Below are 20,462 nucleotides of genomic sequence, written 5' to 3'. Positions count from 1 at the left end.
TAAGATAGAAAAATGTGGGGTAGACAGAATCACCACCAGATGGATCGGCCGTACTCAGCGAGTGGTCCTCAATGGAACTACATCTATATCAGTGGTTCTCAACCTTTCTAATGCCGCGACCCCATAATACAGTTCCCCATGTTGTGGTGACCCCCAACCACTTATACATCACCGGGTGCCAGGAGCATGGCCAAAGAAAAGGGGGAAAAAATGGCGGACAGCCTTGTTTGGCGACCCCCGTGAAATGGTCGTTCGACCCCAAATGGGGTCCCGACCCACAGGTTGAGAACCACTGATCTATATGGAGGGAAGTGTGTAGTGGGGTGCCCCAGGGCTCTGTTCTGGGCCCAGTGCTCTTCAACATCTTCATCAACGATTTGGACGAAGGGATAGATAGGGAACTCATCAAATTTGCAGACGACACCAATCTGGCAGGAATAGCCAACACTCCAGAAGACAGGCTTAAGATACAGAAGGATCTGGACAGACTTGAACACTGGGCACTAACTAACAAAATGAAATTCAATGGTGAAAAAAAGCAAGGTTCTACATTTAGGCAAGAAAAACCAAATGCACAAGTACAGCATAGGTGGCACCATGCTCAATAGTAGTAACTGTGAGAGGGACCTCGGAGTCCTAGTAGACAATCACCTAAATATGAGCCAGCAGTGTGCTGCAGCTGCCAAAAAGGCCAACACAGTGCTAGGCTGCATTAACAGAGGGATAGAATCAAGATCACGTGAAGTATTAATACCACTCTTCAATGCCTTGGTAAGGCCACACTTGGAATACTGCATCCAGTTTTGGTCACCACGATGTAAAAAAGATGTTGAGACTCTAGAAAGAGTACAGAGAAGAGCAACAAAGATGATTAGGGGACTGGAGGCTAAAACATATAAGGAACGGTTGCTAGAATTGGGTATGTCTAGTTTAACGAAGAGAAGGAGAAGGGGGGACATGATAGCAGTATTCCAATATCTCAGGGGCTGCCATAAAGAAGAGGGAATTAAGCTATTTTCCAAAGCACCTGAAGGCAGGACAAGAAGCAACGGGTGGAAACTAATCAAGGAGAGAAGCAACCTAGAACTAAGGAGAAACTTCCTGACAGTGAGAACAATTAATCAGTGGAACAGCCTGCCTCCAGAAGCAGTAAATGCTCCAACACTGGAAGTTTTTAAGAAGAGACTGGACAGCCATTTGTCCGAAATGGTGTAGGGTTTCCTGCCTAAGCAGGGGATTGGACTAGATGACCTCCAAGGTCCCTTCCAACTTTACTATTATTATTATAAATGTATACTATTATACTGTCAGACCATCATTTTGTAAAGTTTACAACATTTTGAAGGAAAAACATTATTGCATTCTATACATCATTGGACACTGGAGAACGTATTCATTAAAGTCCTATATATATATATATATAAAAAAAACATAGTTGCTGAAATCCTTTGCTGAGTTATGTTTTCATAGGTTTGCATATGAATTAAACTGTATCTAATAGCTGTTGTATTCATATAAAAGAATATTCAGCAGGTGTAATTTATCTTCCAAAGAAATCATTGGGAATTGCCATTAATTATACCCATTAACTTTCAGTTTAAAAAAAAGATTAGCAGAACACAAGAACATCAGTACCTATGTTCAATTTGGAGAAGTTCAACTCTTTTCCAAATATAAGACAACACGTTGGATTTCATTATTGCATTATTATCAATGTGCGAAAGTTCACATATAACCAATTAAATAAGTTTTTCACCTATAAACTGTACTGCACTTAAATTACAAAAGCACCTTACAAATAAGGTCCTGAAAAGAAATGGGCTTAATTTTCTTAGCAGAAATAAATTATTTTTATACTGGTTAGTAGGAATGCTGAAAGTAAGATTAAATTTATAGCTTTTTAAAGACATGCATGTTACATATTAATACAAATGACAGTAGAGCCGTCTGTATGTTTACTGTACATGTGCTTTATCAGATAATACACTGATAATTAAAAAAAACCTTTCAGTGTCATACGTTTGAAGGATTACAAAGGATGTATTTCAAGAGGAATATGTGTTTATTTTTTAATCATTCATTAATAGCCATCTATCATTTGTATTTCTAATCTACGTATACCTGCAAACGGGAGTTTTGTAATTTTTGAATTGTCTTTTGTAAAAACAGGAAACTAGTCTGAAAATAATAAATGAAAATAACATCACTAAAACAATCAACTACAAAAACCTTAAAATATTTCAAAAAAGTAAACACACACTGCAATGTAATCCTAGTAAGACTTCTCAAAAAGGAATCCCACCGGTTTCAATGAGATTTCTCTCTGATAACTGAATAAAGGAGCTTGCACTCCGAGTTTAATATAAGAAATAAGCCCTCAGAACATAATGTAATTTATTTCTGAGTAAATAGTGCAAGACTATATGGCAATTATGTCTAAAGCTATTTTTAAACATTCAAAATCAATACTATACTATACTATAATTAATACTTGCAATGTTTGGGAAAAAATATAATGCAACTTTTCATTTAAAAAAATCTAAGTAGTGATCAGTGAGAATAGAATGTTCTAGAAAGTCAAAAATTATTTCTTCAACTTTCTAAAACTACAAAATACAAAACTATTGCAAAATGAAACTATTCCAGTCTATAGAAGAATGCTTCTATAGCCTGGAAAATGTTGTCTTCCCTGACAATGCAGAGAATCTATAACCAAAGAGCTAAACTTTTATTTTCTGACCATTTTTATATATTCTAGAGAGCACAAGCATTCATCTTTGCACTTCAAGGTGTTGGAGATAAAAAGACAGTTGCACATCAGTGGAGCATAAATAAGTAATTCGGTCCAATCAGGGATAGCCTTTCTTCAAATTAACTAGTCGTTCAAATAATAATTAGGTTAAAAATCTAAAACCAATACAACACAGATAAGCTTTCCTTCGAGTTATCTTTAGATTTAGTAACCAAGTATTTGTAATTGTCCATTTCTGCATAACTGAACACAGAAATCTTGCTGCCTGATCGAATACTCCGAATCTTTCAGTGAAGCTGCTTTTAACGACAGCCAGGCAGCAGCTTTGTTTGATCTCTGCTGCCTTCCCTAATCTGGGTTGTCAAGGTTCACTTGTTGGAAGCTGTTTACTTTAAAAAAAAACAGTGACCCCCCCCCCCCATCCCTCCTTCATACAATGACTAAAAAGACTGGAAGGAAAGAATGCTGCCAATGTAAGAAGTTACAGCTGAAATACCTTTTTGCAATGAAATTGTAGCTGACACATTTTGAACAAAAGTGACAAGGTTCTCTCATTCTTTCATCCTGCATAGTACTAAAAACATGAAATTGAATTACACGTCTTTTAAAACAGTCCAAATTTCTTTACAATCCTCTTAGTTGCAATTCTTCCCCCAGATTCATTTTGAGCTTAACAGAACTCAGTGGCTATTTCCATTTTAAGCATGGAAAATCCTTGTTTCTTCTTCATAAAAAAAAATCATAAAGAATTTTAAAAGGTTTCCTTTCCTGTTTAGCATTGTACGATTAAAAGTAGAAGCAACTGCATAGAACAAATAGCATTAGCAGTATTCCTTGTGATTATCTATAATAGTACAAAACTTCTCGTGAAACTTTTGTGACTTCATAATATCAGATATAAAAAAATAAATGCTAAAACTACCAAGTAAATAGGAAATAAATTGTATGCATCTTTAAATGGTATAAGTCAACAACGTATGAACATTCTATGTATTAAACAAGCATACCATATATAAATTGTATCCCATTATGCATTCATAACATTGATCAAATCTGAAACTTCTAAGGGTTCTCATTCTCAAAGAACTGTATCTGAAAGCAAATCTATGCTTCTAAAAACAGCTCATCTGCCAAAGAAATGAGAAGGTTTCACTCTTTTTAAACAGAATCTATAGACATTCCAGAGATCATGTTGGGCATATAACTTCAATATTCCCACCCCAACTGAAACCAACGCAAGTTGGGCCACTGTCTTCCATAGTTGTTCCTGCACTTTTTGTCTTCCTGTATTCTATTTAAGAAAATGGGGTAAAAAAATTAAACCATGTCAGATGTAGACACTGTAAAATCAATACACTTAGTAATCAGGCTAGCAGCAGTATCAGAACACAATGACTTGGAAATAATTAATAGTTATCAAATGGGATGGGATGAAATGGGGAAGGAGACAATTGCCATCATCTTTTATGACAGCATTTATATTGTTTGCTAAACTCCTGAGCTCTAGTTTTAAACTTAAAAACAAGGACATTACATTTTGTATGCAACCCTTTCTTTCTCTCATTTCTATCGTTTGAAGCAAAAAAAAAAAATCTGAGCCCACACCGCTGGCAAATTGAAGGGGTTTTTTGTTCTTTAGGAATGATACACAATTGTCATCTTATAGTGGGTTTTATGCTTAAAGCCTCCACTGGTTCTCTTATACTTACCTATAGAAAAAAGCTCTGTAATGGTGTGATTGCTACGGTCAGCACCCAACTCCTAACTCAGGGGCTCTTGTTGCTCCTGTGATCTTCGGCAGGCAAAACTTTGTGTTCTATAGTCGAGAAGAAACCAAGGCTACTTTCAATAAATCTCCACAAAATAGATTTTGGTTAAGAGATGGGAAGGCTAAGACCTGGAAGAGGGAGGGGAAAATATGTGCTTGTGTCTAAGGGATTGGGGGGGGGTGTCTTGGAAAGCACTTGCAAGAAAGGAAATCAAGAACTCTGCTCTAGTAATAGGATTTAAAATTGTGACAGACACACAGTCTCCCTTTCACTCTCCTGTTTCAACGCTTCTCCACAATCAGCTGGAATCTGCTGGGGGAGATTTCTTTTCTTTTTTTTGCAGAAGTGATGCCCCAAAAGCAAATCATGGCAAGATGCTTGGATGTGGGGAACTGCAGGTCAAAAACGGCTACAACCGAGGAACTCAAGACGGGGATGCAGCCGCTGCCTGGACGGTGAGGTGGGAAGACGTGCTCTCATTTCCAAGCACAGGAAAAAAAGGAAAGACCGTGCTGGGATAGGGACTATCACGCTTCAAAATCACTCTAGCTCTGCCTGCACCGCAATTGACAAGTTGGAGGGGCACCGAGGTGCCCCCGGAAGGGAGTTAGGAAAAGCAAAAGGGCCCGGGTGCGGGGCTGGGACAGCTCGCGCCGCGGAGTTGCAGCGCCCCTTTCTAACTTTTCCCAACTCGCTGCGAAGACGTTCGGCTCGCTACAGCCACCGGAGGCGGCGAAACACTCGGCACGTCCGGAGGCAGCAAACCAGTATCAAGTACAGAGACCAGACCGAGGGAGTTTAGCGCAGGCACCGGGCTAAAGGGCAGCAATGCGAGGTTATGGTACTGTAGTGTGGGACTTTGATTGAAGGGGGAGGGGAGAAAGAGAGGGAGACCGAGTCAGTGATGCCGCTCGTGTGAAAGATGCGTCCATCCGTTGTGGACGGGTGTTGCCGAGCGCTTGGGAAATAGCACGTCTGGGGCTCCCTCGAGCGTGTCTTTCTGGAATGTGCGGCGGCCACTACTTGCTCAAGAGAAAAGGCGCGCGGCTCGTTGCGCGAGAAGTTTTCCTTATGCCCGACACCGAGCACGGGGCGGGGGAGAAATCTTCGACGACCCTTCGACATACCTGCACACATTCCTTACATTGCTTGTGTGAGCGGGAGCGTGTATGCGTGCGCGTGAACGTGTAAATTTGTGGCGTCTACTCTTGCTTTCCTTCCGTTGGATCTAAAGGTATTTCTATGCGTTTAAGTTATTATTTCTGCGCGCCTCGATTCCAATTGCGTAGCGTGGATTACCGATCACAGAAGCACTTGGCCGGTGTGGTCTAAGAAACTAGAGAGGTTAGTACTGTGTCGGCTTTGTCAGTTGTGTATCTCGAGTGTTTCTAACCTCTAGTCCGAAGGTATCTTTGTAATGAAATACGCTACGGTCAGCGTAGGGCAAAGGGGGAATTAGCAGTTCAATCGGTCTGATTGTTGTGTACCATTAAATGCAAGTCTTATATGCACGATTAAGTTAACGCTGGAGTGCACGAACTAGCAAATTGTTTTCTGTGGTTTGCACATTCACACAAAAACCCTCGGGATGGAAAGGTAGGAAAGGAAGTCTGGCGGCAACCGCGCACGCTCAACCAAGAGAAGAGCACAGAACTGTAACCCGTCTGCGTGGGTGTGCACGCGCGCGCGCGCGCACGAAAACCGGCGAGTTCAAGTTAAGTGAGCGGGTAAGGTGCGAGTCCCAAAGGCCTATTCATTGAAGTTCGCTACACGAAAGCAAGAGAAGGCAAAAGCATACGGGGCAAAAGTTTGTTGCAAGTCGACTAAAAAGTTCTTCCCCGTCTTCCTCGCCATAAAGTGGCCGGAGTTACCAAAGGAAGCGCACCCGCCCCGCCAGCAAACCCTGCCCGTGTCCGATCGCTCCCACCTCCCTTTTTCCCGCTTGAGGGGCTTATTTTACACACACGCGCGCACGCACACACAGCGATGGGGGCAGAGAGCAGAGGCGGCTTCCAACTTGCTAGGGTCATGTGTGCATCGTCCAGCGCGTGGAAGAATAGGAGGGGGGAAAGATGAATGAGGTGCACAGATGGGACATAAAGAAAGAGGAAGAGCCTCGGAGGTGAAAGACCCGCAGCTTTTTCCCATTGCGTTTTTAGGGCTTTATGCAAAAGCTAGGGCGCGGGGGGGAGAAGAGGGGGATGCCAAAGAACGTGAAAAGGTAAGGGAGGAGGAGGTCCGAGCCGGGGAGGGGGTGTTGTAGAGGAGACTGAAGGGTTTAGAAACAAACAAACAGGAGACTTAAAAGTGGATGAGAAAATGCGAAATGGCAAACTCACCCGCTGGAAACGGCCTGGTGGTGCCAGCTAAGGGGCTCCCCCCACTGCGGGCGGGTGAGTGAGTCTGTCTGTCTGTACCTCCCTTTACTCACTCCGTCCCACCCTCCCTCCCTCTCTCCCTTTCTAGTCTGCCAGCCAGCCCCATGCAGGAGGCACAGCGTGCAACACAGGCACACAATAAATAACAATAGAGCCCTCCGCTCGAGTCGGGAACTAGCTTTCCAAAAGGGGAGAGCAGCAGCAGCAGCAGTAATCAGGCAAGGCAATCCAGCAGCAGCAGTAGGGAGGGAGGGAGGAGGACGGGGAGGGAGGGCGATCCTCTTCGCCCACTGGGATCCCCCGCCGCCGTCCTGACTGCTCGCGCTGTGCTCCAAGCGCCTCGCGAGTCTCCACCGCGAGAGCGTTGAGCTTTTTTGCGCGGAAAAAACATGCTTTTGGGGAAGAAGAGTGAGGAAAAATAACACCCCGCGGAGGGAGATTTTGTTATTTTTTGCTGTTATGAGTCCCTGACGTCACATCCACCTGCTGGGTAAACAAGACTCAGTGCAAAAGGGGGGGGGAGAGAAATACATCGCATTTGCAAAAAGAAGGGAAATCGGGGAAAGGAGGAGGAGGAGGCAGAGGGGACGGAGCACGGCAAAGAGGTGTTGGAGCCGGGGGGGGGGGATCTGCCGGAGAAGAGTCGTAAAAGATGGGGAAAAGGGAGCGAGGGTAGAAAAGCCAAGAAAACTAAAGGGAGGGGGGCAAGAGGAAGAAGATAGCCCGGAGAAGAGCAAACAGAAGGGGTCGCGGGGGGGGGAGGGGAGAGATTGGGAGAGGTGAGGCGATTTCAATTAGATAGTCTTAGGCTCGCTTTGTTGGATTCTTTCGGGATCTCCAAAAAGGAATCTCAGGTCCTCCCCAAGCAAACAAACAAAACACAGACAGAGGCGAGTGAAAGGGAAAGAATGCAAAAGTGCAAATGCTGCGGGAGCCAATTCCCTCCCCTCTGCTTTCTTTCTTTCTCTCTCTCTCTCTCTCTCTGCACGCTCTTCTCCCTTTTCTCCCCCACACTTGCCCCTTGCACTTTACCCAATGAAAAGAGGAGAGTTCGGGAGGTGAAAGTTCATTAGAAGGACAAACGCATGTGTGCAAAGAAACTGACACGTCCACCATCTAAGGCTAACTCTCCTGCTTCCCGCTCGCCCGCCCTTGTGCGTGTTTGTTCTAGAGGTGAGGAAAGTCTTGGCTGGAAGGAATCTCGACATTCAACCCACAGGCTTGCTTTAGGATGGCTCCCGGAGGACAGAACAACAAAACTTCCTCTTGGTTTTGGTTTTTCAGAGTGGTGGGGAGGAAGGTGGCTGAGTATTTACATGCCTTCCCTGCTTCTTCCTTCGTAGAACGGTGGCCACAGACTACCTTGTCAATGTGATTTTAACCTAAGTTACCTGCTTCTGTATCCATTTTTTGGGGGGGAGGGGAAACACTTTGGAGTACAATAATACTCCAGAAAAAAGTTTGTTTTCATAGGAAGGAGATAAAGGGAAGAAACTTTTTCTTTGCATTCTTCAAACACCAATTCTGAACTTAACTCTTCCTGAGATAACCCCTAAAAGGCAGAAAGAGTTAACATTTGTCACTGCTTAGATGAGCTTGATAAAGAGTCACTTCTAGGAACAGACAAGATAGGCATTTTGCAAACACTCTGAATTCAATGTGTTTCCTAATGTATTAATTGTAGCACTAAGGCCTTCATTCTCCTAACTTAGCCTATTGATAATCTTTACAGGCTGAAAAAATGCTATTTCAGTATCTTTTCTAGTATATATGAATAATCGGCTCTTCAAAACTATTTCTGAAAGTATTCAAGCTAGTCCTGTAATACAGAATCATAGTCCATTATGTTTATAGATAAGTAAATCGGAACAGAAAAGATTATGTTACCTGTGTCAAGTTAACACAATGAGTCAGTGGTAAAGCTGTGAGTAATATTCAAAGCTGCTTCTGTTTCTGAGACCTGTGGTTTAACCACTAAACAATACACTATACTTGAGTGCATAATCTATTCTAAAGACTTACTCACTTATTTTGTACTATTTATAAATATGGGCTCCGAACAGATCCCTAATAAAACACTTTCATAGCCTCAATAATAAAGAATAGCCTATTCTTTCACCTATATTATAGGAGTTTTATAAATATCTATGCCCATTTTAACCCATTACAGGTAAGTATTAGGGTGAAATACTGGTTCCATTCTATGCAAGTTTTTAAAAGGCCTACAGCTTAATCTTATACATAAACCTTTCATGCCCAATTACTTTTGCCTAGTCCTTGGTTTTGCTTATGTAACTGTTAATTATATGGCCCTTTGTCTATCATATATAGAAAGAGATCCCAGTTACCAAAGTATTTGTCTTACATTTTAAACCAATTTTAATATTTTACTCATTTTTCCTTGTTTTAAAATTTCCACTGGAAATTTACAGCATTTAAGCATTTCCACAAATGCTTAATTTTGAATGAACATTGACCAAAGAATAGAAGGCAGATAACTTTGAACTTGGTAATTGTGCATAGAAGACCTAACCAGTTATAAATACATGGCTTTGCAAATGATTCCAGTCTAACTATATTATTAGCATTATTAAGTGTTTATCTTTTGGGGCAAAATGATAAACAGATTTAGCATTTGGGTTAGAATAAATTCTGGTCTAAATTGTTTTCTAATTAAATCTTAATTTTTTTGTGAATTCTCATGTATTTTTGGATTCCATATATCTAATACATTTTGATTACATTTCACAATGATTTGCATGAAAGAAGACAGAAAACCACCTGTACTGATCTTAGAAAATATCTCATCCTCTACAAAATGATTGTTTATTGTTTATTTAATTTATATACTGCTTCTCTTACCAAAGACAACTCCTAGAGGGATTGGGAATCATATAGGACCCAAATGTCCTCCATATAAAATTTTCAGCATTCTTAAACAAGGATAAAATTTGATTGAATGCATATATGTCTCTAAATTAGGCTTTTGGTCCAATTGTGTAGTGGCCTAAGTTGCAAAATTGTTGAAAGGATAGAATAATGAAACAAGTATATATTGGCTTTCCTGAACTTAATAGACATTTTTCAGTTCTATTGATACTTTAAATAGTTTTCCATGTTTCTTTTGCATGATGTCATATGGGATAGACACGTTAATTTCTTACATTAGTCAATACACTATATATAAGAAATCAAATTTAGATTTGGGTTGTAAAGCACACTACAGTTTTATATTTGTCCTGCCATCAACAAAGGTTACCTCCTAAAATTTGATGACATTTCCAGATCAATTTAATAGCTATTAGAATGCTTCATTAGTTCCATGATACATATATGTCACATGAGACTCTAACACTGTAAAATGCAGCGATTCTATGTACCATATTACCATGCTATTTAAATAATTTTTCTGCTTTAATATAGTTAATCAAATATAGATTTACTATTACACCTTTGTAAATTTCATAGATTAAAGAAATTATCGTACAAACTGAAAAATAAATATTTTGCATTTTCATTCCAAAATGCTCAGATTAGTTTTAATACTATGATGAGTGTTATAAAAGGAATTGATTCAAAATATACATGTCCAATGGATTACAATTAAAACAAAGAGTTTAGATTGAGTCTGAAAGGATACTGTAGCATTTAAGCATTGTTTTAGTCATTTCAGTTATGAAGTTCTGTTTTATTGATGAAAGCAAAAAAATTTTGCAGAAAATATTGTCATAGTATCTTTGCCTTCTGAAAAGGAAAATTAATGGATATAAGGATGCTAGAAGTTTCCATCAAGCTCCCTGTTTCAGTCATTTTTATTTTTTTTTAATTTCATTTCATTGCTTCATATTTTTCTTACTTATATTACTATAGATATATATTGAAAAATAAATCCACATGAATTCAAATGCATTTACTGATAAATCAGTTTAGTAGCTAGTAGAATATTAGTATTTTGCAGTAAGAAATACCATAAAATATTAAGTCTTTTTTTATGTTCCAGCATGAGATGTTACATTCCAGTATCTGTTCAACCAAAATGATGAAGGTTTGCATGTCCATTTGGTAGATATTAATGGGGATCTTAACTACAGCTTAACATATTGTTCATTTTCAACACTGTCACATTGCACTCATATAGAGCACATTTTAATTTCTTGATCAGTAATCAAATGGAAGTTTCTTTTGGCAAATTAAAACGAAGGATTTTTGTATAGAAGAAAGGATATGGGAATATGACGCCACCTTTTGGTGATAAAAGTAAACACTGCAGATTTGAATTCTTAAGAAAGACTTTTGAAACACTTTTTATAGAATAAGAACAAAGTACTTGTGCCTTCTGTAATTCATTATATTTTAAATAAATAAGAGGAAAATTATTAAAAATATTTGTATGGCAAAAGATAATTTAGATGTACTTAAAGAATAATCTCTAATCTCGGTGGATATTGGAAGAAATAATTTTGCATTCTATTATTACATGTAATATTACAGAAGATTATGAAAATGCAATGAAAACCAAAGACTTTTCTTTTTGGATTGATGGATAAGCATCTGGAAAAAAAATGGAACTGTGTTTCTATATATGACGACTCCAGCAAGACTAATATAGGTACAAAGGTGAAAGATTTGACTTTACCCATAATGGAGGAATGGTAGTGAAGATGATAGAAATTGTTAGGATGGCCAAATAGACTGCTTTAATTAGAGATAGAACATAGTCTAAATTTAAGAGTGATTAAAAACTTCTTATTGATTTTTTGCAGGAAACAAAAAATAATGTCATATGGTTTTGAAGATTCAAATAAAAATAATAGATTTTAGAGAAAATGTAAACAATCTGTTTTTTTATATTTATACTTACAACTGCTATAAAAGAAAATCAAGTTACTTTATATTTTTTCTTTCTGCAGTTTTGTCTTTGTTTTTTTCTTTTCCATTTTTTCCTTTTTTCATTCTAAATATTCTTGTTAGTTTTTTTTATTCTGTGTTAACAATTTTCATGAAATTTATTTTAAAAAATAATAATCTGTAATCATATTAAGAAAGCTATGCCAAAACATGTTATTGCTGAACAGACATAATTGTCTAAATTGTCAGAAAAAAAGACCAATAAAACAATAAGCTTCATGTTGTAGTTCATCTACCTAAAAATAAAATGAATCAGCTGTAAATATGTGAGACTTAGGATGGACGTGGAGACTTTTGTCAACCTGTTTTAATTTTCTCTTTGCCTTTTTCCCAGCTTTTCATTCCAACTGAAAGAAAAGGCATAAAAAATAAAAGCAAAAGGTTTAAAAAATAATTACGATAGGTAGAGATGTTAGGATTACTCAACCTTTTTTGAAAAAAAAAAAAAAAACAGGCAGGCAGGCATTCTGTGAAAAGCCAAAGCATTTGGATAAACATGTGTTTATGATTAAAAATATGGGCTGTCTTGTTTTTGCTGTGCTGATTTAAGCCAGTCTGCCAGCTCTATAAAATATGATTAATTCCTCTGACAATAATAGCAGTGGGATTTATTCCTTACCTCCTATGCAATTGTTAATTGCTCTTGAATTGTTTACTGCTGTAGTTGTTTTACAAGTGCAAAGACAAACAGAGAGAAACTCCTTCCCCTTTCAAATCTTAAATCCCAGGTGATTGAATACTTGGCAGATTTTGGTAAGGGTGTACGCAGGTTATGACTACAGCTTGCTAGTTTAAAAAAATGGAGGTTATGACGCCTCTATAATTATAGGTGTTACAGTTTTAAAGTCAGAATGTTTTTCCAGCCATTGCTCTGCCCCACCCCCTGTATCCTATGAGCTATGTTTCCTGGAGTCCTACAGATTTTAGATGTTTTGTGAGGATCCTTAAAATCCATCAACAAGCCTTTGTCAAGAGGAAAACTATGAAATTAATTTTGAAATTGTTTACCCATCATACACATACACACATAGCAAAATAATGCTATTGTTTATTAGAAAGGCAGTTGTTTTTATTTTGCCTTGTGTTTCTGAATGCAGTGCTTTGTAAAACTGAAAATAGGGTTTAAGGGGGGGGGAGGATTTTAATTTGTTCATTGCTAGTGCTTTTTTCTGAGCAAGGTACGTAACTCTTCTAGCAATTTGTCAAATATTCTTTTTGACATTGTAATTTTATTTTTGTTCTGTAATTGAAGCAAGCAATCTTGCATGTGTGGATATAATAATGGTTCATTTAAAAATACAATTAATTGATCTGTCACTTACTGCAAGCCAGTTACTTAATTCATTGATTACCTGGGCAGAATATTTTCTACTATTTTGAACCTGAATACCTTTTTAGAATTTTAAGCTGTTGGATATGTGCAGCTACTGAACTAAAATTATGTTAAAATTTTACTGAAGATGTGTTGGTTAACTTGGAGCTTTGTGGCTTAGTTGGTGAAAAAAATTGCTACAGCCTGCTATTGTAAAGAATTTTAGAGCAAATATTATTAAACATGTGAGCATGCTAGTTTAGTTAAATTACATAGATTTCTACAGATGTTAGATAGGCATTAAGATGTTATGGGGCTTATCCAGAATAGTCAGATTTAAAGTATTTCAGATGTAATAACGTGAAACTAAAAGTCTTCCTGTGCTTTCCCTGCCATTCTCATTTGTAAGGCTGGATAATTCTAATATATGCAAAGTCATACTGGTATAATAGAATTATTAAATGCCATAAATAAAATACATTGACCTCAGTGGAAATTTCTCTTGGAAAAAAATATTGATAGCTTGCATCTTAATCTCACAACTCTCTTTCTTTCTTCCCATGTCTTTAATGTCACTTTTCATATAAAGTTGCTCTTCTTGCATTTTGTCTGTAACAGGATATCGGAAAATTTTATCTGGATCTATAGGGTATTTCATTTAATAAAAAGACGAAGATATTCTGTTTATTTTTTAATAAATTATATTGGAAAAAGAGAAAGACTAAGTCACCACTGCTGGATTTATAGAAGCCCTTCCCTTTCCTTTCAAGATGAGAAAAAATGCAAAAAAAAAAGACAGAGAAATAAACTTTTTACTTGTGCTTGCTTCTTTGACCCAGTCCATGGTTTTATATTGGCTCTTTCTCCCAGTTTCACACAATAAAGAGGGAAGAGGGAGTCAAGCTATTCTCCAAAGTACCTGAAGGCAGGACGAGAAGCAATGGATGGAAACTAAGCAAGGAGAGAAGCAACCTAGAACTAAGGAGAAACTTCCTGACAGTTAAAACAATTAACCAGTGGAACAACCTGCCTCCAGAAGCAGTGAATGCTCCAACACTGGAATTTTTTAAGAAGAGACTGGACAGCCATTTGTCCGAAATGGTATAGGGTTCCTGCCTGAGCAGGGCGTTGGACTCGACTTCCAAGGTCCCTTCCAACTTTATTACTGTTACTATTATTATTGTTATTATTATACATAGGTACATTTGCTTCTGTCTTCCTATTTGTGGTGTCCATTGTGTGCCTCTAATTGTCTTTGGAGACTCTTTGTGTGGCTGGTTCAAGGAAGAGGGAAAATAATTATAATGAAATATTTTCTTCTGTTTTTAAAAGGTGGATGATGCAATCATGTTTCAAATAGATTTTGTAGAAGGGAAATAATGAGGTAAGACATCTATTCTTTGCCTATATCATATCACATAAATTTAAAAAATGGCTTGTTGTGGAAGGACATCCAAATAATTTCAAGTAGGAATTATTTTTGGGAAAAACTACATCAGAAGTAATAGAATTTCATATTCATAATGTCATATTGGAAAGTCATTTTAAAATTTCTCTTTAAGGTTTTTTTTAATGATTTTAAGAAAGGGTTGTTATATTTTATGTTTGTATTTGTGCTAAAGAAAGTAGAAGTTAGTTTTTTTCTATAGCTTTTTACCTATGCTCCCCAATTTTACTTTCTCCCTGTCCCTTCCCCCGTTTCGCTCTAATTTTGTCTTTCTCCTTTGCTATTTTACATATTTTTAAATGTTTAATGTTGCATTTATTCTCTATCTATGCATTCTTTTTTTTTTACAGGCTAGTTCATTTCCAAAATACCAATGCATATCCAATGCTTACTGATCTGTTTGTTTCGGTGTTAGCTAATTTCAATTTTTTTAATTTTAATTTTAAATCCTTACAATGGTTTATAAAGAGAACAGGTAGCTAGGGGATACTGATAGGGATCCTGATACTTTCAGGAGATGGGGATAATAAGGAAAAGTGGATGGGGGCTTAGAAACAAACAGCGTGAAAAAGTATATTGGTTAGTGTGCCTGCCATCCAAAACCCAAACCATAGAATTGCTCATGGTATTATTTTGAAATATCCTATATAGTAGGGTGTGAAGTAGCATTATCAAACGTAGAAGGGGGCATTAAAGGTTGAAAAGAGTCAAGGCAGCAATACCTAAATGTGTGCCACAATTCTTAAAAAAAAAAAAAAATCCTTGTACAAGTGGCTGCTTGGGCTCTTGTACATATTTGAGTTAGCAACTGTGTGTGACCAGAGAGTCTACCAGGCAGCAGATTGTAATCACACTCAATTGAACACTATTACATTCTCACTATACAGCTTCCCTGTCAGTGTGAGATTGGGCTGGGGTGAAGTATGCATTCTTATTGCCTCTCTACAGCCCTTTTACAAACACCCGAAGGAAATCTTTACAGTAATCCAAAGAGACGCTTTTGTGTGTAATGGTATGTGTCTGTGCACTAACATTCTGAATTTTAAAATCATTGAACATAATGGCCATTTTGAAACTTACATAATATCCAGAAGCAGAATGTCATACATCACAGTGGGCTACTCTACTCAAGGAGCAGGGAGGTATAAAAAATAAAGAACTTACTCATATGATTTCATCAGCCAAACACAGCCTGTTTTGCCGGGTCCTTTATTATTTTTAATAACCATTCTTCTTTCACTTTATTACACTTATTTTGTTTTCTTAGCCTGATAAGGGACATTGAAATCGGTCTATACCTGATCCAAAACTCTATTAAATATATTCCATTGCCTGCAAATTCTGTATCCTAAACAAATTAAAATCACAAGAAAAATTATATTTACTTCAGTACTTTGACAAACATTTTTTCCACATATCCTATATAGTTTTCTCAAATACTTGTATTCTGAATACAAATTTCCCAATTATATACATACTTCTAAGTAATTTTTTGAGTTACATAGATTTTCATTTTACTTGAAAGCCCTGACAGATTTTTTGACATCATTTCTTCTACATTTTACATAGAAAGTTCTATTGCTACTTTTCCTTCTTGAATACTATAGTTTTTAATGTTAACTAACATTCATATGTAAATCTATAACTCACAGTAAATTTTTTGTCTCTTAGGATTTACAATATAAAATAAACCATATCTCAGCTTTCCCATATAAATAGTTTTTATCCAAGGTACTGTTACTAGGAATGTAACTGATGAGAATAATTAAATGTCACTGATAAAGGATTGATGCCTAGAGCAAATTCTTGTTTAGTACAACAACATTCTTTTGTATTTTATTCTTCCAGACCCTTCTTAGATTTCCTGTAAACATATTCTACTCATAAACAACTATCATATAATTCTATTTCTTTGGAGAAAGTTTAGGTATATTGATGGATAGAATTAAATAGAGGAGCAGAGGGAGACTATTATCTATTGAATCTTGGAATGTGGGCTTGGATCAATAGCCTTTGTAGTTAAGAATCAAAATCCTTCAGAAGACTGAGCTAAAGACAAATAGTTACACAATTACAGAATGACCGGATTCCTTGACCAACACAACTTCTTTGTTGCTCATAATCCATCACCCTCCCCTCACTTTCTGGAAACTATGATAATAAGTTCCACAATTCTATTGCATCATTTTGGAACAGGATAGTTGAAGGGATTGTTGCTGAATTTCACTTGTTGCTGAAATACATTTAGACTCACCAAGGACGTGTATTGGTGCTTCAGCTGCTGTTTAGACCAGGGGTAGCTTAGCTGGCTCAGGAATTCTGGGAGTTGAAGTCCACGAGTCATAAAAGAGCCAAGGTTGACTACCCCTGGTTTAGACCATGCAGACAAATTTAAAGTAGTAGCAGCAACTTGTTCTAGTGGCTTTCTTTCGGTCTTTCAAAATGCAGCCTTCTAACTCCATTAAAGTGCCAAATCTGTATTGAAGTTAGCTTTCTAATGTGCATGTTTCTATCCTTAGAAAGAGGCAGCAATTGCCCATTTAGTCCATTATTGGTAGTGGAAATAACTCCTAGTTTAGCTATCTAATAGATTTTTAATCAAATTATACAAAATAGATCTGTGATGTTTTTCATGTAAAACATGCCTAAAACAAAGCAGAGCTATATTACTTTGAGGGTGTCAATGAAAGTCTAGAAGCGATTTATATAATCAGCTTGTGGTGGTGAAAATCTTCATCCTGGCCACACAAATAAAATACTATCACCACATGTTAATGTTGGATTTGCAGTTGAAAGGATGGTTATTTACCTGAGGCTGCCTAACAAATTAGTAGCAGTGTCCTAATTTTAATAGTGACATCCAGATTATCACATATAAATGTTATTTGTGAAATTCAGCATTACATTCCTTAATCTCCATTCTGCTTCAGTTCCTGGGTGTCCCCCAATGCCAACATCTGCTCTAGGAAATGCCTGCTATCCAGGGGAGATTATTAGATTTGGAAAAAGAGGAATCCTTTCTCCATCCTGTAGATGAAATCAGTAATTTTCTCACCCTTCCCACCAATGATGGGAAGAAGTGGATACTACGCTATATTGTCAAAAACAACTTTTAGTCTATTTATATTCAATATTTAGGATTCCAAACTAGGAATGTTAATTGTGGTCAGAGATGTACCAATTTATCTTGGAGTACCAAAATATATTTGTTACGATATTCTGCTTCCCTATTGGCATAACAGAATGTTAAGTTATTTTGGGATGGCACTGCTACGTAAAAGTTATCACTGATCAAAATAAAATCCAGTGACAGATATAATAGTATTGAGCGGCTCTTATCTATATGAAGATTTAAATTAAAGCATGATTCAGGTGAACATTTTGTCTTGAACTGCATTAGTATTTATATTCCTTTTTAATTCTATTTAAGCTTTTATTTAACATGCAGTGTGTAAATATAAATGTAAATATATGATTTATTTTCATCCCATCTGATTAAACAGAGATATTAAACTCTTGTGGTTACTTATTACTTTTCAAGCAAACCACTGAAAGGCAATGAAAAGATAGGTTTTTACAATTGGTTCTGCAACTTGCAAGGTTAAAATTTTTATTTCTAGCAATGGTCTTAGATTATTTCAGGCATGAGGTGAAAACTAGTTTAACACTTCATAACTATTCCTTATTTCAAATCTTTTCTGCTTTAGCGTGAAGCTTTTTCGTCCCCACCCCCAAGAAGTTTCTTGAACATGTTTAGGTGTGAAAGCTGGCTAAGTAACTTTGGGCCAGTCACTCTCACTTAGCTCAAGAAGCAATATTAAATACGTTCAGTGCCTTGAGCTACTTATTTTTTTTTTAAAAAGGTAGGATAAATTTAGGATCAGGAAAACATGAGGAGAAAAATAATTGTTGTTTCATCCTTTAAAAATTCTTGCCTAGATTTTATCAATCAATACGGTTCAATTTGATTTTAATATTTATATGCTACAAATATATTACTTATATTTTTACACCAAATATAATTTTAAAAATAATATGAAATATATGAAATAAGCAACCCACATCAGTTCAGATTTTTATTGATTTATTAGATAAGATAAGATAGCCTTTATTGTCATTTTTTACTGTGGGCACAACACACATCAAAACTGAAAATTAGTTGCCTGCTTTCAAAGTGAACACATACATGACACACACCTAAACATACTATATACAACATATACATTAATTAATTTTTAGTTATGAGGTAGCTATCTGGTTAGCTAAAAAGCAGAGAAATACTACTGCTTCTAGTATATTACTAAAAATTAATTATTCAATCTTTTTTTCTAAAGACTGAGTAAAATGAGATAATAAATTGGGAATTCCCCCACTCCAGGGTCAACCCTACAAGAGTCAAAAGGAAAGGGATGTAATAGAGGGTCATACAAAGGAGAACCATAACGAGAAGTAAATAAATACAGGTAGCCTTCATTTGGTGATCTCAATTGACTCCACATTATGATCACATAACTGTGATACTGTGATAATCATAAATTTGAAAATTGGTTGCAAAATTATTGATTTTTTTAGCACCTTCATAGCTGAATAGTCTCACTGTATGAGGCAGTCATTACATAAGGATTGCCTGTACATAATTTTGTTGATAAGGAAGCTTTCTCTTTTTGTCATTGGTAGTAGAACTGGATTATCCAATGAGACTGAAAAGTGGGGAACTCGGAAGAAAAAAAACAAAAGAAAAATCTTGGCTGTGGTAATGATCTATGGAATTCACCACCAGAAATGGGTGATAACCATGAACTTGAACATTTAAAGGTAAATTTGCAAAGAGAAGGCTGCTGGTGGCTTCTTGTAATATTGTAGTCTATATGTCTCTAAGAAGAGTCTTTGAGGAACATGATGAAGATGAAATTACTAAATTCATACCAAATTCAAACTAAATTGTTTCTAATATCATGACTTTTTTATGTTTATATTTTTTAAATATTTATTTGCTGCAACTTGTCAACCGTGCTGTCTTTCACACATTGCTACAAAGGTCTGTAGGTTGCTATTGAGCTAGTATTAAATACTTTTATTGTCCAACATACTGCACTCTCCATACATTTACATTTAAGCATGTATTCTTTTATTTTGTCTATGTAGTATGTATACCTATGTAATTTACTTCAACAGACAAAATTCCTTGAATTTTTAATAGAAAACACTTCTTATACTTTTCTTCAGTAGATAAAGATTATTCAAATGGGGGGGAGATGTGGCTTACTGAGGGAGGAACTGCTGGTCAGAAATTGTCCCCAACCCAGTGGTTCCAACCCAGCTGCATGACATAGAGTGAGCCTCTGTTGCTTGACCTCTAGCTCCTGCCCAACCAGCAGTTTGAAAGCATGCAATATTGTGAGTAGATAAATGAGTACCGTTTTGGTGGGAAAAACCTAACTTGTGTTTGTGGAGAGTGGAAGCCAGCGCTGGATCTGAGGCATTGCAACACAACGTAAGGCAAAGAGACCAGCGGAGGAGCCTGGAAGATCAAGCACCCATTAGCTAATGAACTAGCAATCTAGGCTGCCAGGACTGCATTGTGTCTAGCATATGTAGATTTCCTTGACATTGTATGCTATATGCTAAATAATAAATAATTAAAAACAATACTTTTTTTTATTAGTGGAAGCAGATTATTCCAGTCCTAATGTACTGAGTGGAAATATTTTCCTTGCATCTATCTCCAATGGTCCAAAATCCAACTGAGATACTTATATCTACACCAAGCAGATGAAAGTTTGGAAACAATAATAAATAATGTTTCCAAGAATTCTTTGCTGTAAAAGATGACCGAAAACCCTGGGGAAAAGAAGGAGAAATATTGTCTAATGCTTAGGATGTAATGATCAATCTT

At 36.9% G+C, this 20,462-nt stretch overlaps 1 protein-coding gene and 1 long non-coding RNA gene across 12 annotated transcripts in view; one reads left to right on the top strand and one right to left on the bottom strand.

Annotated features, from left to right (window-relative positions):
- Nucleotides 1–6,971, bottom strand: part of FOXP1 (forkhead box P1) — a 666,111-nt gene extending 659,140 nt beyond the window's left edge. For 3 of the 5 annotated variants that reach the window (XM_039330816.1, XM_039330828.1, XM_039330827.1), the window contains exons 1-2: nt 6,861–6,971; nt 4,462–4,568 (exon numbers count right to left, since the gene is read on the bottom strand). The gene's annotated coding sequence lies outside the window, so the exon portion shown is untranslated. The remainder of the gene's footprint in view (nt 1–4,461; nt 4,569–6,860) is intronic. The other 2 variants (XM_039330820.1, XM_039330821.1) reach the window with 2 other exon arrangements.
- On the top strand, nt 4,575–20,219 carry LOC120302430. 7 transcript variants are annotated; one of them, XR_005555135.1, is made up of 3 exons: nt 4,575–4,976; nt 14,452–14,503; nt 19,244–20,219. It is a non-coding gene; the product is annotated as an uncharacterized LOC120302430 (long non-coding RNA). The 7 variants fall into 7 exon arrangements; XR_005555134.1 differs by lacking the exon at nt 4,575–4,976 and adding an exon at nt 5,369–5,755; XR_005555129.1 differs by lacking the exon at nt 4,575–4,976 and adding an exon at nt 5,369–5,865.
- Nucleotides 20,220–20,462: the final 243 nt, after the last annotated feature.

Source organism: Crotalus tigris, unplaced genomic scaffold (genome assembly GCF_016545835.1).
Source record: "Crotalus tigris isolate CLP2741 ecotype Arizona unplaced genomic scaffold, ASM1654583v1 scf7180000024432.2438137, whole genome shotgun sequence".
NCBI lineage: Eukaryota > Metazoa > Chordata > Lepidosauria > Squamata > Viperidae > Crotalus > Crotalus tigris.
The sequence above is the reverse complement of the archived record's forward strand: the minus strand, read 5'-3'. Positions and strand labels throughout refer to the sequence as shown.